Consider the following 24,086-nt stretch of genomic DNA (forward strand, 5'->3'; position numbering starts at 1 on the left):
CTTTAGTCAAAGCTCCAGTGGCAGGGCTGAAGCAACCTCTTTTCATTTTTTCTCAGTCAAAATGGCACTTCCCAGCTGGGAGCTAGTTTTGTAGATGTAGGAGTGGCTGGCCACATGGCTGTTGCTGGCATGTCTGTCCTATTTCCTCTCTGCCTCACAGAGTCTATCATGTCCTGCCATTCTCCACTGATTTCTGCCAGTCCCCTGAGAATGTGATACTTCCTTTGTTTTTCTGTTATTGTTCTGTGAGGTCAGTGTGACTTCTCACTATTCAGCCAACTTAGATCTTCCCCATTTAATTTAAGAGTTAAATTATATGTGTGTGTGTGTGTGTGTGTGTGTATAATGTCTATCTATATCTATCTATCTATCTATCTATCTATTTATATCTATGTATCTATCTACCATCTATCTCTCTCTATATAAATCTAATGTATTTAAAGTTTAATTGTCATGGACTGTAGTCTTATTATTGCATCCCTTAATGTTCAATATACTTTGTCCATTGTCACTCAATTCCATATATTTATAAATTCAAATCATGATTATTTATCCAAACCAAGAACTTACATCATCGCTAAATAAATCTTATCTAAGTGACTCATCTTCACACAAAATAAGCTAAAATAAAAATCGTATTTATAGGAAATATAAATTATTTTGTAATTTGTACTTTATTGCTTGTACTATGACAAACAAAACTTCACTATTTCTAACAATAATACTCATACCTAATATTCATACAGTACATATTCTGTGCTACCTACTTTGCGAAATGTTTTCCATGTCTCAGTTCACTTAATGAAATATTTATACAAGCACATTGAAGCAACTATCATGATTAGCATTTTATAGATAAAGAAACTGAGGTATAGTGGTTGAGTAACCTGCCCAAGACTGCTTAACCGCTAAGTGACAGAACCAGGATTTGAATCGTATTGTCTCCTTCTAGAGCCCTGCTCATCACATATCACTACTCCCTTTAGACTGAACCAAGACATGTCGCTGTTCTGAGCTGCGTTCTTTAAAATGACTCAAGTTAAATTACTATAGCCAAATTCTTTTCAAGAACATATGTTTTATAAAGCTTAGTGTATGTGCACACCCTTGGTTTCCAACCATCTTCTAGACCATGCCTCAATGTTAATTAAGAATCTGAGTTTCCTGCTGAAACTCCAGGGTCTGCATGAGTCTCTTTCCTAACACTGTGTCCTTTGGAAGGTAGCTATCACTACTATAAATGTACCTCTAAGCCCACAGGAGAATTGGTATGCTTTTGTGGCTGGAGCTTATACACGTAGACTAGAGAATTTACATGCATTCATATAGGGTCTCGCATACAAAACTGGATTTAAAAGAGGTAAGAAGAAATGGAAAGTGAGCTAGGGAGTGGGCTTGGCATCTAGGGCTGCCATTTATTGTGCTCTGTCACGCTTGTATGAAACTTCAATAAATCCAAAAGCTCTAATTTAGAATGTGACTTACAGGTCATTATTAAGATGACAGAATGGTTTTATCTGAAAAGTTGATTACTTGATTTATAACTTTTAGATATGCGGACATTTTTGAATTTGAGCTTCCATTTGTTAAGTGGCTGCAAATGCTAAGAGCAAGCCTGTATAACATATATGCTATGGACTTGCCTTCAGTAGGAATGTTTCAACATCCCTTCCTTCAATCACATTTAAATAATGTCTAGAGTATGGATTCCTGCCATCACTGCACTTTAAGAATATTCTAGATTTCTTTTGTAAACACCACTGCACTCGGACCATCCAAGAATATTCTAGATTTCTTATGTTTCAATTCTATATAACAAGGTGGCAGTGTTGACATACAGACTTAACAACAAAGGTTAAAGGTTTTTTTTTAATTTGAATATTTTTCAACAATTTATAGCACTTAGGAGGCATAAATGCTGGCATTGTGGCACAACAGGTTTAACTGCCACCTAGGATGCTGGCATTCTATATGAGTGTCAATTCAAGTCCTGACTGATCCACTTCTGATCCAACTCCCTCCTAAAGCACCTGGGAAAGCAGCAGATGACCTAAAAGTGCCTGGGCCCTGTCAATAAATGTGGGAGACCCAGATGGAGTTTTAGGCTTTGGCCTGGCCCAGTCCTGGCTATTTGAGTCATTTGGGGAGTGAAACTGCAGATGGAAGATCTCTGTTTCTCTCTCTCTCTCTCTCTCTCTTTGTCTCTCTCTCTCTCCCTCTCCATTTCTCCTTCCATTTCTGTAATTCTTTCAAAGAAAATTTAAAAATAAATCTGTCCTTTTAAAAAAGCACTTGTTGGTTAGATTAAAAATAATAGCTATAATTAATGGAACATTATAATATATCAGAAGTAGTACTTTTTCTTTTCAACAGATCTCATTTAATATTGACCACAGCCTTTCAATTAAATATCATTATAATTCCACTTTGGAGAAGAGAAAATAAGCTCAGAGAGTAACTATTTTAAAGTGAGAAAGTCAGTAATTTTTAATCTGCATTTGAACTATGTCTGATTTATAATGCTTGCAGGTGATTATAATATTATTTTCCTTCCAAATGAAAAAATAGCTTCAATTTGTCTTGAAGTCAAACTTACCTGGAAAATCTAGTTGAAACAGTTGTTGGGTGTGGCATAATTGCATGCCCTAGTCAAATTACTTTGAGGTTTTTCTAACCTGGTGAGGCTTAAGCATCTAACCATAATAACATAAACGTGTTTAACTTAGTTTCAAACCATTGAGAAATAGATATTAGGGATGAAAGAAAAAGATACTCTCATCAGTTCCTTTTTAGAAGTCAATATATTATTTTTCTTAAAGATTTATTTATTTACTTGAAAGAGTTATACAGAGTGAGAAGGAGAGGCAGAGAGAGAGAGAGAGATAGGAAGAGAGAGAGAGATATTCCATCTGCTGGTTCACTCCCCAATTGGCCGCAATGGCCGGAGCTGCACCTATCCAAAGCCAGGAGCCAGGAGCTTCCTCCAGGCCTCCCACATGGGTGCAGGGGCACAAGGACTTCGGCCATCTTCTACTGCCTTCTCAGGCCATAGCAGAGAGCTGGATCAGAAGTAGAGCAGTCGGGACCCGAACTGGTGCCCATATAGGATGCCAGCACTGCAGGCGGTGGCTTTATCCACTATGCCACAGCTCTGGCCCCAGAAGTCAACATATTGTATTTTTATTGAATTATATGAGTTGTGATTGTTTATCATGCTGTGATTGAACACAACAGCTAGGAAACTGCCATTATAAATATAATAATTCAGCTTTTGATTGTATGTTTATATCAAAAGTCCCATTGAAATTTCGAATGCTGATGACACAGATGTGATAAAAGAATGCCTTTATTCATTTATAGCCAGTAAAACAATAATAGAAGATTATACATTCCCCCTTCCTTATATTTAGCAATTTGGGTCTTATGATTCTCTATTAAATATATTAGTTTCTGAGATATGGTTGGCAAATGTTCTGTTTTTAGCATTAGTATTTCTGATTTAACTTTCATTATAAATTATGTGTTCACACTCAAATGGGGAAAATACATTCTTGTGAAATAATCATGGTAAATGGAAACAAAGTAACTTTCAGATCAAATGTAGACTGGACAAATTGTGCAAGAAATGCTAACATTTATTTATGCAAGGACTTGAAAACTGTGGGAGTGCCTTAGCCCATTAAATAAGGAGGGAACCAATATATGCTCATTCCCTAAACTCTTGTTCTGTGCTATATTCAGCAGACTCGGGTTTACCATGTAGAAAAATATACAACTGGAGACACAGAATGTGGCCCCTTGGAATAGAACCCTAGGACAAACCTGCTCTCAAGGGGGACGAAAATGAAGAGTTCTAACTATTGAATGGTCATTGTACTTAAATATTAACCTGCAGTCTTGAATGTAACTCTTTTAAGTTTCCTTTCAAATGCGTTTTGTGGAAAGCAGTGAAGATTAAGTATTATGAACATTGTATACAAGTCTGAAATGAAGTTATCCATTGTGGGAAACCAAACCTTTTCCCTGTTACATATGGAATACAGGACACATAAAAGGAAGAGTTACCATTTGTCTGCAATCTTGTAGCATAACTTCCTGCATTATTTTAATGACATAGTTTAGTTTTTCAGGAAATATTAGTGTTTTGACTCACATACATGGAAAGACCTCAGTGATTGAATGCATCTATTAAACTGTCAATATGCACCCTGCTTCCATCTGGAAATAGTCTGGCTTTATCATTGCATATGCCTTGTAGTTACTCTTTGCCCTTAATCAAAATATATTGATCTCACAGATTATGTGGTCACAAGGCTAAGTGGGAATCTGCTTATTTTTCCTAGAGGGAGCATGACTGAAGCATCTGCTGCTGTGCATCACATGTGTACATCTAAGTACTTGATGTTTACACAAGGAAAGGTTAGCTTAGGCCAGTCATTAAACTCCACATTTTTAAAAAAGGAAAGTCTTGTGCTATACGTGAAGAGAATTTGAAAAGTGTCATAAAACTGGGGTATTAATACATGTGAAACAAGACAATGAATGGAAAGCCTTGATCATACCTTGTAACTTTATAGAACACCAGTTTCTTCCTGCATTCTAGGTAGATCCTTTTAAATTTGCCTTGAGGATTATATGCAAGAATACTTGAAAAATCCTTTTGCAAGTTGCATTTCTGGAAGTTCAGAGGTAGGCAGATCAAAGCCTGTTTAATGAAAATAAAATCAGAAATATTTAAAATGCACTAAGGTAGGAGATTATGACTAATGAAAAAGTTAAGTTTTAGAATGTTTTTCCATCATTTGATTGTGAATACAAGCCAAAATTCAATATTGTTCAATTTAGGAACTTCTCCAATGGATCCTGTTTTCCTGGTAGAAATTTTTTGAATGTAGTGGTCTCATGATACATGGATTATTTTTAACAAAAGGAGCAATAGTTCATCCAAGTACCTTTGACTCTAGAGGGAAATAACACTTTTAGGTGGAAACCTGCAATATACTTGGACATCTGCAAAATGACTGAAATTAGCATAGTTTACACAGTACACAACTTCATTAGAATTTTGAGGCCTTGGAAAGGAACAGATGGTAGTAAATTTCTAAGGGAAAATTTCCAGAGGTTGTGAAGGCCTGAAACAAAATCAACCCAATGTAAGAGGTGTGCAGTGAATGACAGAAAGGACAAAATAACAGAGTGCATCAAGGGACAAATGTGTTGCTTCTTTTTCAAAAAGGAAACCAAACAAACAAACAGAGACCTGACTGTCATTACCACTTTTGTGTATAAGCACTCTCTATATACTAAGGAACATTGATGACAGTGTCTGTTCTGCTTGTTGAAAGATGATGTAAAATAAGTCAAGTGGGTTAAGCTGCCACCTGTGATGTCAGTATCCCATATGGGTGCTGGTTCAAGCCCCAGATGTGCCACTTCTGATCCAGCTCCCTGTTAATGTGTCTGTGAAAGCAGAGGAGGATGGCCCAAGTCCTTGGGCCCCTGCACCCATGTGGGAGAATTGGAAGAAGCTCCTGGCTCTTGGCTTCAGACTGGCTCAGCCCTGGTTTTGGCCATTTAAGGAATGAACCAGCAGATGGAAGATACCTCTCTCTCTCTCTCTCTCTCTCTCTCTCTCTCTCTCTCCTTCCCTCCCCCCCTCCCTCCGCTCTGTAACTCTGCCTTTCAAATAAATAAATCTGAAAAAAAAAAAAAACAATAAGTCTATTCATTCAATACCTTTGACCATAGTTTCCCCCATAGAAATATGTGTATGAAAGCAGAGGAGGAAAATCAAGAAAAGAGAGAAACTAACATTGCGAACAAGGGAAGACAGAGAAAAATATGGGATGGAAAACAAAAAAGATGGGAGTTAGTGGGCTACAAAAGGAAGAAAATCATGCAAGCTTCTTGACTTTTATGGTGTAGCACTTATGAGTATATAGGTCCTGAAGTTCCCAGACTATGCTACTGTTACCTACTAAAAGATAGTTTACTTTGCTGGAGAACCCAAGACTTGCCCAGACATTGTGCCAATGTACATAAAAAGAAATGGGGCTGTCCTGTAAGTGTTGACAGGGGCAGCTCACAATTGAATCAGTGAGCAAAGAGCAACACTACCAGAACAGCAGATTTGCTAGAGCTCTCAATTTCCATGGGCAACAGTAGAACTTAGGAAAGTGATTCAACACACTTTCATGACAAGTAACTCCTATCGTGTTTTCTTTCTGTCTTGTGAACTCTATAATTTGATTCTTATCCTACTGAGAAGACATTATGGATTTAATAATACTTAGTACATATCCGTATTTTCATTAAAGCTAGATATATCCTTCTGTTGTATTTCCAGGTTGATACTAGCAAACACAATTCCCTCTTCAAGATAATTAAATTCAGCCATGGAGATACTTAACCTTTTAAATAGCCTTTGTCTTATTGTTGATAGTCACTGCATTTTGAAAAATTGAAAGAAACACATGATTATTACTGAAAGATAAGACTTCAAACACATAAAATTATACTATAAAAGGAGAAGGAGAAATGAATTCAGACAGAAGTATTCAGACCAGCTGGATGGATAGTAAACAAGGGAGTGAGGTTGGAAAGAGCCCCTGGGATCCTTCTGAAAACCTTGAACAAATGTTGAAAATTTGTATCCCTCCTTTCTTACTGATTCGAACACCTGGTCCATATTTCTTCATTGCTGGCTCCAGATAAGAAGGAAGATGTAATAGAAATTAGAAGCACTGGTTGGAGATATAGGCTGATACTAGATGGTTGTGAAAACTTTAGAGACTCACTCTACCTCCCTAAATTCTGCTTTTCCATCCATAAACTGGAGACACTGGGCTGTTTGATACTGCTCTCTCTCTTCCCATTGTTATGTGCTGTGATTTATTTAAAATATCAATTTCTCGAAGCCCATTTTTTATTATATACACAAATGAGGAAAAAGCCTACCTTACAAGGTGACCTTAAGGATTAAAAGATAGTAATCAAATATCTCTCTTTTCAAATCCGTATGGTTTCTAAATTTGGTTTACAAGCATTTATAGAGTGAGTTCAGACAGTAAGGAATATAACCTTTTTGGATCCATTTGAGGTTGGTATTTAAGATAGAATGAATTTTGGTTAGTGAGAATTTTAAGTTTTTAGTTTCTGAATATCTATGAAAACATCTTACACACAGGCACAACTCGATAACAATTTATTCTCCCTGACTTTGAGAACATAGACAAACTTGCTCAGCTTTGCAGCTCTGGCTTCTAACAGTATCTAACCTTCAAGAGATGCCAGGGGATGTTTGTGGCACTAGGAAAAACCACTGAGCTTTGCTGATTTTTGTCTATAAAATGTACTCAACATATCTATTCCCCACAGGGTTAATTTAAAGACTAGTCAAAGATAATTTTCAAAAAGATGCAATAACTACTCTCATACAGATATAAAATAAGCAGGTGTTAAAGGTTTTTCAAAACAAATTTATCAATGAGAAACCCAGGAGGGTTAAAACTAATTCAAAGGAAAATCAAAATGACGATACATTTATAGATGAAGAATATTGAAGTGCATGTGTAAATAACTTCTTCCACAGTGGGGAAGGAAGTCAATTGAACCGCTACTGGGCAGGAGAAAATTTGTTTATCTACAGAGGAAAATTATTTTGCATCCCTGTCATTATTTACAAACTACAGAATTGCAAGTCCTATAGAATTCTTCCATAGAATCAGAATGAGATAATCAAAATGGCATGCTAAATACAATGAATACTTATCCAGTAGAGCACCAATTTTTACATGAATAAATTGTATAATGAATGGAGATAACAAAACTGGGACCTATTATGTAGTAGGCCCCCAATCGATGGTTTTCTTATTGAATTATAACAATGACATGATGGCAGTCGTAGCCTGAGTATCTTGTAGACCTATGATGAATTGACTTAGAATTGGAGCTTGGTACATTTAACAAGTCTTGGTTGGCTGCAAGTAAACAAGTAAGCATTTCCTAAGAGGAAGGATTATTCTTGTTTAGGAGGCACAAGAAAATTTTGTTATTTCCTGGAGCAAGAAGGGATCAAGGGGTACTTTGTTTTGTCATCATGATCATCTAGGGTCAGGCAGAGAGGAATCCCAGGCTGTTGATTTCTTAAAAACTGCCTGATATGAGCTACAAGGGAGTGTTAAATAAGTAACACAGTTTAGATGCAAATGAAATGCTGTTGTTGAACTTAGTTAAAGCAATCTGTGAAGGAGGCAGGCTTTTGGCCTAGCAGCTAAGATTCTTACATCTCACATTGGAGTACCTGTTTTCAATGATCAACTGACTCTAGCTCCTGATGCCAGCTCTGGGCCAATGTAGACTCTGACAGCCAGTGGTGCTAGTTCAAGGATTTGGGTCCCAACCAAGGGTCCCCACCACCCTTGTTGTTCTGCATTGAGTTCTGTGCTCTGGCCTTTGGGCTTGGCTCACTTGGGGCTGTAATGGGTGTATGAGGAGCGAGCAAGTAGGTAGGAGCTCTTTCTGTCTCCTTACCTGTCAAATAAAAAAGGCCTCTGAATCCAAAATAGATATGTGGACATTTTAAAGTCAAAACAAATGAAATAAAGGAAAGAAAAAGTATGTGGTGTCAAAGAACAAAATTTCAATGAATAGTTTGAAGATCTAACTAATTTTTGTTAGTGATTCATAAATTAAGCAATCTCCCAATCTATAAAAGGAGAAAAGTGCTCCTTAAGCATGGTGAATCAGTTTTTCTAAGGTAGTTTGAGTGGAAACAGCATAATACAAAATATAAAAAAAAATGCATTGGTCAACATTAGTTTATTCAGGTTACTTTCCTTATAAGGATTTAAATAGGCACAGTGTCCTACCATGCCAACTTAGAGCTTATTAGAATAATTACTGTGAGTTTCCTGTTTCCTTTGGGGAAAAAAAAAAAAAACTGACTTGTTTAAAAATGGTCCTGCTCATAAAATTTCAGTTTGATGACATTGCACTTGTCAGGATTGACGCCATTTCAGTCTGTTTTATTGAGGTCTAGGGCAGGAACTTAGTCCAAAGCAATGACTTTCCTCAAATTTTATTTAATAGTGATTAAGCAATTTGATCATAATTTTGATATAATATGACATGAAATTTATTATCAATCTTTGCTTGGAATTTTCCATAGCCTAATGCCCAAATAATTATTTTCTTTCATCTGAGGCAAGAATCCATGTATAAAATATTTTGAAATTTTTATAGAAATAGAGCCATATTCTATGCTCATGTTCCCCATTTGGGTGAGGAAAGTGTTGTAGCCATGGATTCAGTTGAACTGGTCTTAACATCTGATTTTCCGTACTTCAGAGTATTTCCTCTATGATTATAACATGAGGCTAATAAGAACACCTGCCAGCTAGGTGGTTACTAGTTGTTTACAAAGGTGATTATGCTGATCGAATACAATAGTATATGTAAACCAGTCCAGCCCCACTCCAAGGTAACTTCTCAGGTGTTAAATTCCTTTTCTCATTCTCAGGGCAGGTAATAACTAACAAAATGTAATCAATCCTATTATATTGACTCTCTAAGTGATAAGCAGGTATTGAGCCCTTACCATTCACCTGGATTTTACTATAAGTAATTGTAGGTACAAATCCACCATAACGTGAAGTGAAATACAGTCTTTGAAGAAAAATGTTTCATACCATAGCTTTCTATTTTACAAATAACAAGCATAGTCAATTTTGAAGTGGTATTAAAAATGAACCAAACTTTATTGAGCATTGTATAATCCTTATTATCTTATTCTACTTTATATAGGAGTTGCTGGAAGACCAGAAATAACTTATATAGGTTAACAATATGGAAACATCCTGAAACTATGTTGGAATCTCAATAAATTAACTGAATCCAAGATTCACAAACAGGGAGACTGGTCCATGGACAATTTGCTATAGGTAAGTGAGAAATATAATTTACTCTGCTAAAATCCTTCAAAGATTCATTGACTGGTTTATTAATTACATTTCAGATAATTACAATGTACCTTTGGTACAGCTGACAGCTTCTCTTCCCTCCCATACTACACATGTGGATGCCAGCATATGGCTAAATGTCTGGCCATTTCATTTTGCTCACTTGGGCTTCAGTCAGTTACTAAAGGAAGAAACAGGAGGAAAAAGGACTCACCTCATAAAACTTTTACTAGTAGTGATTTATGCATAAAGGCGAGAGTCAAACTGTTCTATGAACAGATGTTTCTGCATGCTGCCCCGGGAGTTGAAAGAGTGGCAGATTGGCCTGCCTAGGATTCAGAGTGAAATAGAAAGACAAATGGTGATGCTCTCCTCCTCTTTTGAAACTGGGGCAGTGGTTGGGTCATTAATATGAACAAAGCATTTGGGAAAGGTAGCTGGCTTTTTATTTTCTCTTTGAAAATCTGGTGAGTTTGGAAAGTTTGATGTGTGACAGCATGGAAATATTTGCTATTGGGATATTAGAAAAGTTGTATTTGAACAAACCAGCAGGAAAGAATGAAAGTCCGAGTGACTCAAAAACAAGCAGCGATTTGTGAGCTGGGGGCATGGGTTGTGGCATCCTCTATAGCCAAATGTGCCATCAAGACTGAAGGCAACTCAGGCCTAGAAATAGGAGCCACCCAGCTTGTGAAACAGAAACAATCTGTTCATTCATCTGTGGGGTTTCACTCTGTTGACGAGGAAAAGAAAAAGATCAAATTGCAGTGACATTAAGCACCATTCATTGCAAGGGAGAAGTTTGTACTTGCCATTTTAACTGACAAATGCTTACTTGAATCATTCATGCTGTTTTACGGATAAGTAGAAATGTTGTGAATGAACCTGGAACCAAGGTAGGAAGAATTACTCATGTGTTTTCCTGTTAATATTTAGCTGTCTCTGGGTTGTGTGTATAACAGCTATCTGTCCTGCTTTCAGAACACAAGATGTCTTCCCAGAAGACAACCACTTTCTTCCACTCCATTGCATTCTGTAGATTAAGCTAAATAGAAGATATGCTAATTTATCTTCAGAGAGTCCATTTAGTTTGGAGAGTCACATAAGAGCATAGCCAGGGAGGTGTTGGCTGAGTGTGAAGTGCTCTGTAAAGATGAGAAGGGAGCAGTGGTAAGACAAAGAAAGATAAGGAACCAGCCACTCAAGAGCAACATGAACTTGAAGTGATTTTTTGTTTTGTTTTGTTTTAGCATATGTGATTCTCGCTTTTCTCTGCCTTTAAGCTTGGTCCTTCAGTTTATACCAATGGGAGTCTGTTGTTTCCATTTGATTATTTTGCTTATGGGGAAAAAAAAAAAGACTCACTGAAATGAGCAGATAAAAGGGAATTACTCTGGTGACACACATGAACTAGAACTGACACAGGCTTCAAAAACAAGAATAAACAAAAAGGTAGTTCTAGAAACTTCTTATTAGTGTGTACTATTCTCATGAGCAAAATGGGCTGTATCTTCTTCATAGAAGGTACTCCATGTCTCCTTGTATTTAAGAGTCCATTTTTTAAAAAAAATTCTTATTATTTTCCATAGTTTTTTATATTTGCTTCTCTCATAATTTTGCCTAAGACATAGCATTTCATGACCTCTTTAGAAACCTTTACTTTCATCAGATTCAACTTTTTTTACTAACTACTTGTGTCAGTCAGGTTATATTCAGGAAACCACACTAGATATCTCAGCAGATTAAATTACCCAAGAATTATTAGCCAGTTATTAGAGAATTGGAGAGGCAAAAAGTAGACAGTAATCACAAAGCCAGTAACTATAGGAAGTAACTGCCCTGGCTGCAGGGACAAAAGGTAAGACCTTAAGATTATTAGAATTTAAAATATTTGGGGAGGGGCTTTGCAGAACTGGAATTCAGGAGTCCTTGGAATAGGAACTTTGGAAGCTCAGTGGGAAACTTTACAGAACTGGCATTCATAATTTTTAGGAGAAGGACCAGCTGATCATGGTCCCCCAGGAGTTCAGACTGGGAGCCCCACAGAGCTGAAACACTGCCAAAGTCATTGACTGAAGACCTGAAAGGGAATCACGTGTGTGGAAGGGGTACCATCCAGCTATGGCTGTTGCATTACTAGAGAGATGGACAGATACACTGTTACCAGGAATGTAGAACAAAAGATACAAAATGGAACCCACAGTTGTATGGGTGACCCTGTCAGAACCCAAAATAAATTTTCTCTTCCCCATCAACCTCCCAGTCTTGCTTAGCTCTTTATATTGACAGAAACATGGAGCCAAGTGACAAAGAAGTGTAATTAGCAGGGAGCCAACCCCACCATCTCAAAACAAAAGTGAGGAGGGCAAATTTGAGCTGACAGATAGTAAGTTGATTGAGACCACTGTTTCTTGTGTTTTCATTTATGTTTAAAGATGTTGGTGTGACAGTGCATGTTTTAATTTTCTAAAGGGAGAATATAATTGTCTCAGTTCATCTGATTCCTGAGATCATAGATTTTTTAAAAAGACTTATTTATTTGTTTAAAAGACAAAGTTACAGATGGGGGTGGAGAGAAAGAGAGATGGATGGATGTTGGAACTATTGGTTCACTCTCCAAATGGCCACAGAAGCCAGGGCTTGGCCAAAGCCAGGAGTCAGGAGTCTCATCTGGATCTCACACATGGCCAAGGGGCCCAATCATTTGGACCTTCTGCAGCCTTCCTGGGTACATTGGCAGGGAGCAGGATAGGAAGTGGAGCAGCTGGAACCCGAACCACTCCATCACAGGTGGTATCTTAACCTACTGCACCATAACACCAGCCCAGAGACCATAGTTGAGAACTTAACTAATGATTGCCTGATGATTGGTCTACTGCTTTCCTGGCTGAATCAAGGAGTATCAGCAAGTTGATTACAAAGTAATACAATAGAAAATATGGACACTTTGTTAACAGGGATATGGACTGATACTTTTATGTATAGGTGTGATACTGTTAATGATCTGTTCTTTATTTTTAAAGATTTGTATTTCTTTATTTGAAAGCCAGAGTTACAGAGAAGCAGTGGCAGAGAGAAACAGGGGTGGAGGGTGAGAGAGATCTTCCATACACTGGTTCACTCCCCAGATGGCTACATTAGCCAGGGCTGAGCCAGGGAGAAGCCAGGGGCTAGGAGCTTCTTCCAGGTCTCCCACATGGGTGCAGGGGCCCAAGTACTTGGGCCATTTTCCACTGCTTTTCCAGGTGCATTAATAGGGAGTAGGATTGTTAGTGGAGCAGTCATGACTTGAACTAGCACCCATATGGAATGCTTGCACTGCAGGTGGCATCTTAGCCCACCATGTCACAGCTCCAGCCCCAATGATTGGCTCTTTAATTAAAGTTTTATTTTTAAATCATTGTACTTTCACATGTAGTTGTAAGAAACAACAAAGAAATCCCACATGTACCCTTACCCCTTTATATCTAATAGTATCCTGAAAAACTACATAGTAAAATAATATTGCCAAGATGTTTAAATTAATGTAGTAAAACTTTTGAACATTTCTGTCAACACCAAATTATCTCATACTGCCCTTCCATAGCCACATCACTTCATTCCTGTCTATAAAATCCTTCTAAGCATTGGCAACTTCTAATTTGTTCTCAGTTTCTATGATTCTGTAATGACAAGGATGTTATATAAATGAGATCATACAGTATGTATTTTTTCAGATCAGTTTTCATTCACCACACTTATCTGAAGTTTCACCCAGGTTATTGAGTACATCTTACATTCTTATACTTACATTTTTCTGCTGAGTAATAATATTCAATGGCAAGGATATTCCAAAATTTGTTTAATTGTATACTTCTTGGAGCATATGTTGGTTGTTTTCATTTGGAGGATGTTACCAAAAAGGTTTCTGTAAGAATTCATGTACAGATATTTCTGGGGATGTAAGTTTTATTTCTTGGGAAAAATACTCAGATTAAATTGCCAAAGAGTTTGAGAGAGTACTATGCCTTTTTACATTTTATTAGGAATGTGCAAGTCATCTAGTTTGTCAACATCTTTACCATCTTTTGGTGTTGCCACTATTTTTAGTTATTCTGATATGTGTTTAGAAATGTCTCATTATCATTGTGATTTTCATTTCCTCAATAAGATTTTTAGCATCTGTTTATGTGCTTGTTTGCCATACGTCATTTTCAGTATGAAACTTTCAGTAAAATGTCTGTTCATGTATCTTTCTAGCTTATAATTGGATTGTTTATCGTTTCACAATTGTATTTGGAGATGTGAAAAAATATATTGTTGACATTAGTCATCAACAGATAGGTTGTTTGCAAATATTTTCTCCCAGTCTGTAGCTTGATTTATTATCTTCTTAAGAAGCCTTTTATTCAGCAAAAGTTTTTAATTTTGATGAGGTCTAATTTATGACTTTTCCCTGTTATGGATCATGTTATTAGTATTCAACATAACAATTATGTGTCTTGTCCTGGACCCCACAAATTGTTTTCTATGCTTTTTTTCCCATAAAAATGTACACAAAAGCTTAGGTGTATGATCAATTTTGGGTTACATTTTGTGTAAGGTATGAAACTTTGGTCAAAGTTTATTTATTGCTATGGGTGTTCATTCATTTCTCTTGGCATTAGCATCTATTGAATGTCCTTTTCATTCCACTTAAAATCTTCATGATTCTTGGTATAAGTAACTTGAAACATTATTTTTAAACATTTTGGGTATTATGTTTTGAGACTCTGAATGACAGTTAAGACTTTAGGTTTAGTTTCTTCTGGTTTTGCTCCATCAAGAGAATTTGGAGTAAAAGTATGTAAGTTTAAAGTAGAAACCCATGTTCGTTACTGGGCCTCAGTTGACACAGGAGTGGACAAGGACTTCTCATTACTGCTTGGGATGGGCAGGAGTTTTTAGCTCCTGTGAGACTTCTACTGCTATCCCCCTTGTTGGGAGGGGTAGTAACACCTTGTAATTGCTACCAATTTGGTCACCACTAACATTGTGAATGGGAATTGCCTCATAACAACTGATGAGTGGTGAAACTCCTAACTCTTTTCTAATATCATCCCAATACATAGCAATAAGGACATCTTGCTACTGCTGAGACAGTAAAGAAATCCATCTTGCCCATGTCATCTCCACTGAGGGAGGTGCAAGTTGTGGAGGGTGACTTTGTTACTACCTAGCAGGGATGAAAGTCCTGGCCCCTCCTGCTTTTCTCTGACATAACTCCAGGAAGTTGGGGAAAAATTGTAATCATCTGGTGAAGATAGAAATCAGGATTTAGGACATCTACTATTCTATGAGTCTACTGTAGATGTCATAAACAGCACTCTGGCCTCAGAATCAGCCCTTAAGGAATTTGGATCTGGCTAAAAAGCCAGATGAGAGTATTTCAGGCATGGAAAGCCAAGACACTCCGGCAAAAAAAAAAAAAAATGACCTAAAAAAGCAGATCTCTGTGAGTGAGATCCCAGCAGAAAGAATGGGCCATCAAAGAAGGAGGTACCTTTCTCTGAAAGGAGGAGGGAACTTCCACTTTGACTATGGCCTTGTCTGAATAAAATCATAGTCGGTGAACTCAAAAGGCTTCTATGGAACTCATGACAAGAGCCTCGGGTGCTTACTGACGTCATAAATAAGAGTGTCAATTGTTAAATCAACAACAGGCGTCATTGTGCACTTACTCTCCATGTAGGATCTCTGTCCTTAATGTGTTCTACTATGTGAATTAACGGTATAACCAGTACTCAAACAGTACTTTATACTTTGTGTTTCTGTGTGGGTGCAAACTGTTGAAATCTTTACTTAGTATATACTAAATTGATCTTCTGTATATAAAGATAATTGAAAATGAATCTTGATGTGAATGGGATGGAAGAGGGAGCGGGAAAATGGAGGGTTGTGTGTGGGAGGGTGGTTCTGGGGGAAAAGGCCACTATAATCTAAAAGTTGTGCTTTGGAAATTTATATTGATTAAATAAAAGTTAAAAAAAAAAGAAATCAGGATGTACCACCAGGGCTTTATTGACCTGTATGATGGATCATACTACATTTTTTCTTCTTTTTTTATTTAATAAATATAAATTTCCAAAGTACAGCTTATGGATTACAATGGCTTCCCCCCACCATAACTTCTCTCTCACCCACAACCCTCCCCTCTCCCACTTCCTCTCCCATCCTATTCACATCAAGATTCATTTTCAATAAGAGAGGGAGGATAGGTACAATTTGGTACATGCTCAATTGGACTTGCCCCAAATGGTAGAGTTAGAAACATGCCAGGGGATTCCAATTCAATCCCCTCAAGGTGGCATGTACCAATGCCATTTCACTAGTCCAAGTGATCAATTTCTGTTCACAATTTATCATAATGACAGGACTAAGAGTCAAAGGGATCACAAACAAGACTAGTGTCTGCTAATACTAACTGATAGAATCACAAAGGGAGAGAACGATCCAACATGGGAAGCGGGATACACAGCAGACTCATAGAATGGCAGATGTCCTAAACAGCACTCTAGCCTCAGAATCAGCCCTTAAGGCATTCAGATCTGGCTGAAGAGCCCATGAATGTATTTTAGGCATGGAAAGCCAGACACTTTGGCAAACAAAACCAAACAAAAACCTAAATGAAAGATCTTTGCGAGTGAGATCCCAGTAGAATGAACAGGCCATCAACGAAGGAGGTACCTTTCTCTGAAGGGAGGAGAGAACTTCCACTTTGCCTATGACCTTCTCTAAATAAGATTGGAGTTGGCGAACTCAAAAGGCTTCCATAGCCTTGGCAACTCATGATAAGTGCCTAGGGTGATTACTGGCGCCATAAACAAGAGTGTTGGTGAACTCAAAAGGCTTACATTTTTTCTTCTTATATATCACTATAGAAAATTGGTGATTATGTCAAAGCTCTATATATTTATAGGCAGCCAGTACCTTTTCATTTGGCAAGAAAGAGTCAAATGCTACCCCCTGCTCCCAGTTTGCATGTGTGTGCGTGTGAATGTGTAGTGTATGTATTTGCTGATATTTCTGGGTCTCTGGTCTTTATAACTTTAAGATTGGGATGTGTGAGCCAAAAAAACAAAACAAACAAACAAACAAAAAAAAAAAAAAACAAAAGAAAGAAAGCAAGAAAAACTAACTACAATGTCAGAACTTGGCTCCAAATCCTCCTAGATGATCTGGCTTCTTTCATATACCTTTCAAGGCCCTTTCATATATATTTTTAAAAACAAAGTTAAGGGATTTTTTATGCACTTAGTGGGATGAATGGGGAGAAAAGCAATCTATTCTATCCTACTGGATATCCTACTGGAAGTAGAGGTCCCTTGGAAGATGTTTTGAAGACATTGTGAAGGGTATCTTTTTCTTTTTAAATTTTAAAAATAATAATTGTTAGAATCATTAACCTATAAATAGAAAAAAAATCAATACTAAATTGATTCCGTGGAATTTGGTAGAATTGTATATAAAACCATGTTATAGAGATGATCGCTTCAGACAGTAGGAGATTAAATTAATCATTAAATGAACAATTATTAAATGAATTAATGTAACAAATTGCACCCTATATGTTAAATATTCTAAACACTAAGGAGTTTATATATATTTCACCATATACATATATGGTGATACATAACTCTCAAGTTACTTAAGAACCCTTAATAGTGACAGAAAAAAAAAGGTCAACTCTATAACATACATGGTTAGGAGTTGTTTTTTGTCTCCTCACAGCAAGGTGGTGTCTTGTTCATCTTTGCAGCAAGTGCCTAGAGGAGCACATTATTCGTCACACATATCTGGCTATAGAAGTTGAGCAGAGGGAGAGTGATCACTTTCAGGTGTCTTTATTTTCCAAAAATTCTACAGAAAAGTGTTTATATAACATTTCTACTTGAAATAATCTCACATTTCACATTTCTCTACTAATTTAGAGAATTGTTCATTATAAATCTTATCCCTACAAATGTACAGAGGTGGTAATTGTTCTGGCCTTATTAGAAGCCAAAGAAACAGACACATTATTTTCTGCCATATACTTTTCTATATTTTAAGATCATCCAGATTTTTCCCATATAGTCTCTTGCTTCAGTTGCCTACCCTGAAAGCCTTGTGTTAGACCATATATAGAGACTGGTGTTCTTGGTATCCAATGTCAAGCCCATCTATCCCATAATTCACAAACTAAAATAAAGTAATTGTGTTGAATAAACAAGAAAGTAGCACACACTGATGAGCTGATTTTGCATGGGTGTTCTTTGAAATGGCATTAATTCTATTCTTAAACATAGCCAAAGGAGGGACTATAATTCATCCATTTATTATAAAGTTTATCAGGCTGGAATGGAAGTGGAATGGCTTAGACATGAACCAGCACCCATATAGGATGCTGGCCCTGCAGATGGCAGCTTATCCACTACACCACAATACTAATTCCCAAGAATCCTATATTGTATTATCTATTTTAAATATTATAGTATTTTGGTGTACCTGTTATGGCTCATCTAGTAGGACACAGCTTCATAGGCCTGTATCTCATATTATAGTACCTGTGATTGAGTCCTATCTCTGGTTCTAATCCAGCTTCGTGCTAATTCACACCAAGTAGTTGAGTGTTACTCACATAGGAGACCTAGATGGAGTTCTGGGCTCCTGACTTCACTTAAACCCTGCCCCAACTGTAGTAGACATTTGGGGAGTAAACGGCAGGTGAAATATCTCTTTCTCCGGGTCTCTCTGCTTCTCTCACTTTTTCACTTTACTTTCAAAGCAGTGGAGGATGGCACAAGTGATTGGGCCTTTGCACCCATTTGGGGGACTTGGAAGAATCTCCTGGCTTTGGCCTGGCCCAGCCCCAGGTTGTTGCGGCCATCTGGGGAGTGAGCCAGAGGATAGAAGACATACATCTCTATCTCTCTCTCTTTGTAACTCTGCCTCTCAAATAAATAAAATAAATCTTTTAAAAATTCATCAACAAAATATTCATTTTACTTTCAAAGCTAAACTCAGAATATAAAATCTAATTTGAAAATTAAAAAGATCAAAAACATATGTGTAAAGTGTGATAAGTACTTATTATCTCCATCATCTTGATGTGACACTGCAATTTTTCTGTGTGGTACGTGATAAGCTAATTTTTCTGAGCCATCTTCACATGGCTTAGTTGACGTCTGAGAGGTGATAGGTAAGTAACTTGGAGAACATAATTAGATTGAATCTCCTTGCCACATTCTACATTACTGCATCTGGAATGTTTTTGATGGAAAAAACAGCACATGTCTGTGATGTGTCCTACCCTGTTTCTCCCAGTAAGTGAAACGATCATCATTGGCAGTACATCAGTTTTCTTTGAACATGTAATTCTCCAGGGATGAATGTGCTAAATATCATGGGAATATCTTATAGTTGGTTTCTCACATTTTACATCTTTAACTTCACATTCATGTTGCAAATACAATGAAATATCTCTGCAGTAAGGCAATATGTTTCATAGCACACATTTACTGTTCAGAAAACCAAACCACAAAGCCAGTATTTCAAGGTAGTAAAACAATCTGAGACAAGCATTCTATTCAACTGAATGGTATGCATCTATTATAGAGAGCAACTTCTAAATTGAGTGTATTGTACAGAGAAGGCACAGAAATGACAAATTGTTGAATGAGTGGATGTTTATTTCAAACACTTTGAAATAAAAAGTAGAACCAATGGTGTCCTGGAAAACCAGCTCTGACCAAAAAAAAAAAAAAAAAAAATAGCTCTATTTTATACTGTTATCTGTTCCTCTGTTGTAAATACTCCCTCTAGCCGTTTCAGTCACCAATGTGATGCCACTGACCAGAGAATTGGGAAGAGATGTGCAGAGCATTCTCTCAGAATGGTACAGGCTGTTACAGTTGGCTCCAATGCCCTACTGATAAAACTTTTGACCTGCATTCTTCTGAGTTGGCAAAAGAAGGTTATGCTACACAATTTCCTGTTGGTTAATTACTTGAATTGATTTTGATGTAAAAGTCATTTTTTTTTCTAACAGTGATACTTTTTCAGGTGGGTTACCTGCAGGAAGAAAAGTTCTAAGGATGCTTCCTTAGGAGTTCTCATGCTTTTGATAGGAAATAAAAACCAATGAAGGCCTTGAGGATTTACTTGGAGCTAAAAAAGAAATCTGTTTAGCATGGGCCACCTACTTTGGGGTCTGGGAGCTGTTAAGCATGTCTTGAAGAATCCTCATTCTCAGCCATTGCAAGCTCAAAAATTGAATAGGGAAGCCTTGGGCAAAACACTGTTTTAGCAACATGGTATATTAAGTCTTAGATTTTATAAAATCCTTCCAGTTCCCTATGATGCTGAACTACTTTTGAAGTCAAGAAATTTAGTGCATAGAAGAACTGAAAAGAATCTTGAGGCTAGATTAACTATAACCGAAACAACCATTCATTACAGGCCTTCTATGGACAAGATCCTGAGCTGGAAAATTTTCACCTATATTATTTTATATGTTCTATTTAATTCATGTGTGACACTAAAATAAATTCTCCATTTAATGGAGATTGAAAATAACATCACATAGGTTAAAAATATTTCAGTAGCAACAATGGTAATCACCATTTGTTTCACGTTTACTATGTCCAAGACATTTCACATTTGTCATCTTAGTTAATGTTATTAAAATCATTTCTACTTTATAATGAAGGAAAGGAGACTGTGACTGTGGGAGTCTTATGCACAAGGTCAAGTGCTAATAAATTATAAAGGAGGAACTAGATCACAAGTCTATTTTTCTCCAAAGACATTGCTAGGCATGTGTTGAGTAATTGAGTCATTACATAAATATTCTTGAGCGCCCACTAGGAGTCAGGAAATATTCTCAGTTTCGTAGATATAGCAGAGAATAGCACAAGCCCAAATCCCAGTCTTTACATAAACACATTTAGTAGGTAAAGATAGTCAATAAACAAATAAGTAAAAAAAAGTCCTATTAATAAATAGGTTATTCTAGATGATAATAAGTTCTGCAGAAAAATATTAAGTAGGGAAAGGACAAATAGGATTGGTGTAGGAGTATATTGTAATTTCAAACTGATTGTCAGGGAAATCATCACTGTAAAGATACAGTAGAGAAAGACTAGGGGAGGGGATAACATGCAAATAAATGCCTACAAAAAAGTTTTTCAGGTAGAGGAAGCAAGTAGAGAGGCCCCAAGGTGGGAGAATGATTTGTGTGTCTGAGAAACACAAAAACTTATTTAGTAGCTGGTTCTATGGTGCAGTAGTTGGGGTTCTAGAGGTGAGGAGTGTGGGAAAGGGTGTGGGATCCCTCTGGCTTCTGTTATGCATATAGACTGAAGGGAATTTGGAGTGGAAGAAGAAAGAATGATTAACAGGTGATTACAATAATCTATGTGAAAGAATATAATTTCTTATTCATTTTTAGAGATTTATGTATTTATTTTGAAAGGGTTACAAAGAGGGAGAGGTAGAGAGAAAGATCTTATCTGCTGGTTCACTCTCCAGATGTCCACAACTGTCAGGGCTAGGCCAGGCTGAAGTCAGGAGCCTGGAGCTTCATCTGGATCTCCCACATAGGTGGCAGGGGTTCATTCACTTGGAACATTGTCCACTGCTTTTGCCATTAGCAGTGAGCTGGATGGGAAGTGGAGTGTCCAGGACATGAGCTGGTACCGATATGGGAAGCATGCATCCCAAAGAGGTGGGGGAACTTTACTAATCCACAACACTGGCCCAATAGCATAATTTCTTAAACAGTGTGGTTTATGTGCAAATGTTAAGAATTGGCTGGATTCTAAATATATTTTGAGTAAATATAATTTGTGTGTTGATGAAGGTAGGATGTATGAGAGAGATTAAGAATAAAGTTGAGGTTTCTGTTCTGGATAAATAGAAACTTTGCATTTCCATTTTTCTGAGCTAAAAAGCACTAAGAAAGATCTTTGGAGTGAAAGAAAAGAATTTTTTTTAAATATAATGAATTTAAAATAGAGAAGAACAAATAATATTATCTACTTCAAAGTATAGTTGTAAGTTTCAGTAAGATAATTTATGTGAAAATACTTTATAAGTATTGGTTTCCTTTCTTTGGTCCGTGCTCAGCAGAATGACCCAGTTGTATGCAAATTGAGATAGAAAGGCTGGTTGTCAAAGAATTGGTGGGCTTTGATGCTTGTAGGAAACTTATTTTGTAGAATACAGAAGTGGTTAGTTTTTCAATTTGGCCAAAAAATCAGGAGAGAGTCATGTGTGTTTGTACATACAGAGTTTCTCAGAACAAAGTAAGAGTCAGGAGAGATGGAGAAGATGGTGTGGACTGGTCCTGCTGAGAAGTCACTTTTGAATGTCTATTGAATTGTTAAGTACAGAAATGGAAGAACCTGATCGACAGGAATGTAACTAACCATAGTTAGAGTCTTGCTGCTCTGTGGGTCCAGATACTAAGATGTGAGTTACAAAGGAAATAATCACATTACAGGTGCCAATGAGACCTTGTCAGTCAGTGGAAGGTCCTATCCAAAGGGTCATTAGAAGAATATGACTGTGCTTCAGACCAGTATTTCCAAGGGGCTCACTGTTAGTGGAGACTGTGGAATAGCCCCTTGACAAAGAAAAAAAGGGTTGACATGTTGTAGGCAATGTGAGACATGCCTGAGATTCCCAGAAATAACTGTGGGCATTTTCATGAAGAAAGTAAATCTTAGGCTTTCAGTGAACTAGAAAACGTATCATCCGGCCCTGAATGAAGCCTCATTTCCACTATGAGATTGGAAATATCAAGTGTTATTCCTGTTATATGTTACATACAATAGCCACCTCTTCAAGCAAACTTGTTTGCTGGGTGACCTATCTGGAGGCATTCCAGTTCTTTATGTGTACACTGAGAGTTAAATCCCAGAACCACATCTCTATCTTCAGTCTTATGCTTATAAAACATTTTCCTTTTTTAAAAAAAATTTATTTATTTATTTGAAAGGCAGTGCCAGAGAGAGAGAGGGAGAGAGAGAGAGAGTCAAGGCCTCTTATTACAAAGCCCATGGTATGTGTATGTGTGTTTATTCCAATTATTTCACACATACAGACAAAGGTGACTTCTTTTTTTTCCTTCTTTCTGTTTTTAGTGTTTCATGGTACCTCCTTGATTGCTATGTTTAAGATCATAGATTTGATGTCCTCCAAACCCATGTTTTATTGGCTTGATCCCAAGAATCTTGTGTTAATGGATTAAAGATAGAACTTAATGCAATTATGTTGTCTGAAGGTGGGGCCTTGGAAAGTGAATAGATTGCATTAGTGATAAGGTGGAGCCCTCTAATCAAATCAAGGTTGCTGTATAAGGAGAATTCACATAGAGAGTTTAAGAGCAGGGTGCTTCCAGGTTTATTTTCCCCCTACTTCCTTGATCACTATATGATTGTTCCTCTTAACCTGCTCAGGTTTGAAAGACTCCACTCATTAAAATTCAGAATAATGTAGCCACTCCTGTCTTGCACTGTGAAGTTCCAAAACCATAAGCAAAATAAATCTTTTCCTTTGTAAGTTATCTTCTATCAGGTAATTTAAAGTGGAGATAACTTATAAAATGATCGTGCATTCTTTGCTTACCACTTATTGAATAATAAATGTGAGTAAAAATTAGAAAAACAAAGGACTTAGAGGGGAAAAGGACATAAAATAATTGAGGAAAAGGAGCAAAGTAGCTTTGGTGAAGAAAAAGGGATTGAATTTCAGTTAAGAAAGAAGTGTTAAGTCTGGATTGAAACTCCTATTATAGACTGAACTTTTAGGGTACCATTCAACATTTTTACCTTTATAAGCTTATTTTTATATGTTTTCTTGAAGATTTTTCATTACTAAGCTATGTTAATTGCTCAGATTATCCAGTGTCACAGCCCACTGGAGGGGAAGGCAGCTCTTGCTAAGAGCCACACAATATCTTGGCATTGCAGAAGGATAAACAAGATGAAATCCCTGACTTTGATGTCCAAGTCCAGTAATGGGAAGCCCTCCAGTGCCACTTGTTTTTGAACTTATGCAGAAGCTTCCTCAGATGATCTTAAAGTTATCCTATAGTGTTTAATGCTACATTGCAAGTGCAGAGTG

General features: G+C 37.0%; 1 protein-coding gene across 8 annotated transcripts in view; it reads left to right on the forward strand.

Moving 5' to 3' along the window:
* Positions 1-24,086, forward strand: part of LRRC4C (leucine rich repeat containing 4C) — a 1,373,254-nt gene that overhangs the window by 807,390 nt on the left and 541,778 nt on the right. For all 8 annotated transcript variants that reach the window (XM_051826000.2, XM_051826012.2, XM_051825996.2 and 5 more), the window contains one exon: positions 9,805-9,941. The gene's annotated coding sequence lies outside the window, so the exon portion shown is untranslated. The remainder of the gene's footprint in view (positions 1-9,804; positions 9,942-24,086) is intronic.

The sequence above is a fragment of the Oryctolagus cuniculus genome, chromosome 1 (assembly GCF_964237555.1).
Source record: "Oryctolagus cuniculus chromosome 1, mOryCun1.1, whole genome shotgun sequence".
Taxonomy (NCBI): domain Eukaryota; kingdom Metazoa; phylum Chordata; class Mammalia; order Lagomorpha; family Leporidae; genus Oryctolagus; species Oryctolagus cuniculus.